Raw genomic sequence first — 4,925 nt, 5'->3', positions numbered from 1 at the left:
CCCAGCACTAGAGCAAGCATTTGGCAGGAGGCTGGCAAGAGGTACAAACTGGGGCCAGGAAGACAGTAACACTTTCTTCCTTCAGCTCCTGTGATATTGTGACTGAAAAGAAATGTATATACGTGGTTCTGGTCCACAATTTCCTGCTCACAGCTCCCAAAACCCTTGAAATTTCCGAAGTGTTGACAGTGATAAAGGTGTCTTCTGTTATGTTAATGCAGTGACTTTCGGACCCCCACCTAGGAATGGGGGCTGGTTGCCAATGGAGCCGATCCTTTGAAGAAAGGGTTAGAACTTTCAGTCCTACCTCTAGGCCTCCAAGGAGGAGAGAAATATCAGAAGTTGAATCAATCACCAATGGCCAATGATTTAATCAATTGTGCCTATACAATGAAGCTTCTGGCTTAGAGAGAGTATGGAAGTTCCTACCCCTTTTCCCATGCCTTTCCTTGCGTACCTCTTCCATCTGGCTGTTCCTGAGTTATGTCCTTTTATAATAAACCGGTAATCTAGTAAATAAAATTTTTTCTGAGTTCTGTGGGCTGCTCTAGCAAATTAATTGAACCCAAGCAGGGGATCTTGGGAACCTCTGATTTGTAGCCAGTTGGACAGAAGTACAGGTAACAATATGAACTTGCTGCTGGCATCCGGAGGGTGGAGGACAGTCTGTAGGACTGAACTTTTAACCTATGCAACCTAATGCTATTTCTGGGTAGATAGTGTTAGAACTGAGTTGAGTTGAGGTGAATTCTTGGACACCCTGTTGGTGTCTGAGAAGTGCTTGATGCTGTATCGGAAGCCCTGCCAACACCCATGTTGGAGTTGGGTCCAGAACCATAAAGGGTTTCCCTCCAATGTGCTCTATCCCTAAAACAACGTTGTGACAGATGACAAAGGAAATCTATTTAAAGGACCCAGCTGTATTTTCACAACACAGGCAATGAAGTGCTGGTTTGGAGCTGTAAATTCATAACTGGCACATCTGGACATCAACTTCCTTAGTGTGCAAAGGGAATTTAATTATCTCTCCATGGCTTAATGAAACATTCTAGACTGCTAACTTTAAGCAGACTTTTGTTGCTTAATGAGATATTCTGTACCGCAAGCTAACTTTTATGGCGAAGAGCGAGTTTCTCTAAATTATACAAGTGCTAAGAGAACACCATAACCCTGGAGCTCAGATATCTGAGGTGTCCTGTCTGTGACATTTCAACACAGTGATGTTCAATGCTGGGCCAATTACAAGGCTTTTATCTTTAATATGAATAAAACTGAAATAATCATCGCATAAAATTATTATTTTTAATTTAAAAGTTGAATTACTTTATTTACTTTGTGCTTTTTTAATACTTTATGACGACGTTGTTTCTTGATAACCGTTAACATGGGAGGATCTAGCCTGTATTACACATCTTTTATGTGCTAGTACTTTCTTTCTCTCATCTTATTTAATTGTCAATATTGACCTTGGAGTTTAAGTATGATCATCTCCACTTTCTTTATTTAAAGAAAACAAGACTTCAAGTTTAAGGACTATCTTAATCCTACATAAGCTAATGAATGGTTGAACCAGGATTTAGATGCAGGCACGTCAGGATCAATGACTCATCAGGCCCCCACATAGCTCCCAGAAGAAAATAATACTAATATTAAGAAAAAAAATTATAAAGTAGTCGTACCATTGCTACCGACTCTTTGGCTCTTTTTCTCTTCAATTATAATGGCAGAGAACATTATTGCTTCTTGCAGAGTTACACCAGATAAAGCAGATCAATGATGATTATTATTTAATAATATGCACGATAACTTATGACGCTTATTATGTATGCTTATGGGAACTAACTTAAGTCATTTTTTTCCACTTCACCTTTTTGTTTCGACATCCCATTTCACTCAGAACCTTGTGTCCACAGGTCTTCTTCTGTTATCACTGTCTGACTCACAGGAATTCACTGCTAACATCCAGGGGAGGGTGGAACAAAGAATGAACTTATCACCAATCCTTGCAGTTATTTGCATAGAGATTTAATGGAAAACATCAATAAAGAAAATTATTGAAAGGCAACTTAGAGAATAAAGAAGCTGGACAAACAAGCGTCCTGTACGTCAGTGGACATTAATGAATCTTCTCCTTCATTAACCTGTTTTAGGACCTGCCTAGGAAATATTCCTCGTTCTCTTTGAATGATTAAAATATTTGATTATTTGACAAAATAAGCATATGATCTACACATTGATTAGAATGTTCTATATATTTAATTCGAGTGTATCGTGAAAGCTTACAGTGCCAAAGAACTTTTGTAAGTGATTCATTCACTACTTGTCAAACATATACCATGTGCTAGTCTGGTAATACAACCATGAACAAAACAGACAAAAATCACAGCTGTCCTAGAGCTTAGAGTCTAGTGAGGAAGACTGACAACAAAATAAGTGAGTAATTTTAAGGTTTACTGGAAGGTAATATGGGAAAAAAAAAAAAGCAGAAAACGGGTATTGGGAATACGTAGGTGGCTACAACTGTAAAAGGGAAGCTGAGGAAAAGTCTTACTGAGAAGGTGGCATTCGAGTAAAAGCCTTCTTTGCACAAAGGAAGAGTGAGCTATGTCAACATCTGGAGAAGAGCACTCCAGGCAGTCTATCAGACATCTCTTATGCCTCCCTGAGATCCTCTTGGCCTCATCTGTGTCTTGTCCCAGTTTTGCATGGACTTTGATGGATATAATTTCTTTCCTTCTGCCCCAGGGTTTCTTGTTGATATTGCTGCAGACCCTTGGACACCTAAACTCACATTGGCACAAGCTGGAATACAGAGGAATTAATGTCCATGTGCCTAAAGTTTAACAAGGCAAAAAAGGAGCCTGTGGATAAATTCTTCCCCCTTAACGTTCCCAGAAACAGTGCTGCTTAAAAGTGCAGTCTACTGAATCAAACAACAAATTGCACTAAACGGAGGCCAGTTCAATGTGTCCTTGCATCGTGTCTCCCTCCTTTTCGGTATCTTTCTTCTCTTCCCTGGCACTGGACTCCCTGAAAATATCACATAAACCCTATGCCTCTGTTTCTGGGTAGCCTAAGCTAAGATACAAACTGAAAAAGAAAATCTACCTCAGATTTCTGAGGTAGAAATCTGACCGGCACCGTAAGAACAGCAAGAAGGCCATTGTGGTAAGGCCAGATGGGGCAAAGGAAGAGTAAAAGGAAACTAAGAGAGGTAATTGAGGACCAATCACGTAAGGTCTTACAGACACTGGAGAATTTTGGCATTGATTCTGATTGAAATAGAAAGTTCTTGACATGAGCTGACTTATGATTTAACAAGATCACTATGAGCACTGTGTTAACAAAAGAGTAAGTGGAGTTAGAGTAGACATGGAAAACTGCTTAAAAGTCTTCTGTAGTGGGGCACCTGGGTGGCTCAGTCGTTAAGCGTCTGCCTTCGGCTCAGGGCGTGATCCCAGGGTCCTGGGATCGAGCCCCACATCAGGCTCCTCTGCTGGGAGCCTGCTTCTTCCTCTCCCACTCCTCCTGCTTGTGTTCCTTCTCTCTCTGGCTGTCTCTCTCTCTGTCAAATAAATAAATAAAATCTTAAAAAAAAAAAAAAAAAAGAAGCCTTCTGTAGTAATTCTGGTAAGAAATGATAGTGGTTTGGGCCCGTAGCAGCAGAGGTGAAAAGATATGGTGGATTCTGGCTGTATTTTAAAGGTAAGTATATCAAGACTTTCTTTATGAAGTTAGAAGGAAAGAGGAAGTATAGATGACTCCAAGGAAACTTGATTTGACATAAGCTGTAAGGAAGAAGACATAGAAAGAGTAGGTGTGAGAAGAAAGCTCAAGAATTCAATTTTGGACATGCTAAATTTAATAAACTCATTAAACTCCAGTGCAGATGCCCACAAAGGAGTTGCATATATATGTCTGGATTTTGAGGGTTTACGTTTCAAGTTTCAGAATGGTAGTCATCAAAGTGTTATTAAGATTTAAAGCCATGAGACTGAATGAGATTACCATGGAAATGAGTATAACCAGAGAAAAGAAGGGGTATAAATCCTGAGCCCCAGGGATACTCCAACATTAGTTGTTAAAGTGGGGGAGATAGAGAGGAATCAGCGAAGAAGACTGAGGAGTGGTCAGTGAGGATGATGAAAACCAGAAGAGAGTGGCATCCTGGAAGTCCAGTAAAAAATAATAATAAATAAATAAACAAAACAAAACAAAAAGCACTTCAAAAAGAAAAGAGAATAAAATGAAAGAAAAGAAATAAGTGATTTATTGTGTCTAATACTGTTGAAAGGACAACTCGGATGAGCATTGATATTTCACCCTTGGATTTAGCAACTGGAACTTGTTGACAACAGTACTTTTATTGGAATAATAGAGGCAAAGCATGATTTGAGTGGGTTCAAGAGAGAATGGCAGAGGAAAAATAGAGGTAGTGAGTAAAGACTACACTTTGAAGGGTTTTGCTGTAAAGAAGAGTAAAGGAATTGAGTGATTACTAAAGGGAAAGTGACGGGAAAGGTTTAGTGGAGATTGTTAAAATAAGAGCTTATAAGTAGATAATGAGAATAATCCACCAGGAAGGAAAACTGACGATGCAGACGAGTATTACTGGGGAAATAGCCCTGAGATGTGAGAACAGCATCTGAGGGACAACTGAAGAGGTTGTCTCTGCTGGGAACACAGCAAGAGGGAGGGCAGAATATAAGGGTTCAAGGGCGCCTGAATGGCTCAGTCAGTTAAGTGCAGCACTCTTGATTCCAGCTCAGGTCATGATTTCAGGGTCGTGAAATAAAACCCCACCTCAGGCTTCCTGCTGGGTGTGGAGCCTGCTGAAGATTCTCTACCTCGTTCCTCCCTGTTTCCCCGCCTCCCCCCTTTACTTGTTCATGCTCTCTCTCTCTTCTTCTTTCCCTCTCTCTCTC

Source organism: Ursus arctos, unplaced genomic scaffold (assembly GCF_023065955.2).
Source record: "Ursus arctos isolate Adak ecotype North America unplaced genomic scaffold, UrsArc2.0 scaffold_15, whole genome shotgun sequence".
Classification (NCBI taxonomy): domain Eukaryota; kingdom Metazoa; phylum Chordata; class Mammalia; order Carnivora; family Ursidae; genus Ursus; species Ursus arctos.
This window is presented reverse-complemented; position numbering follows the sequence as displayed.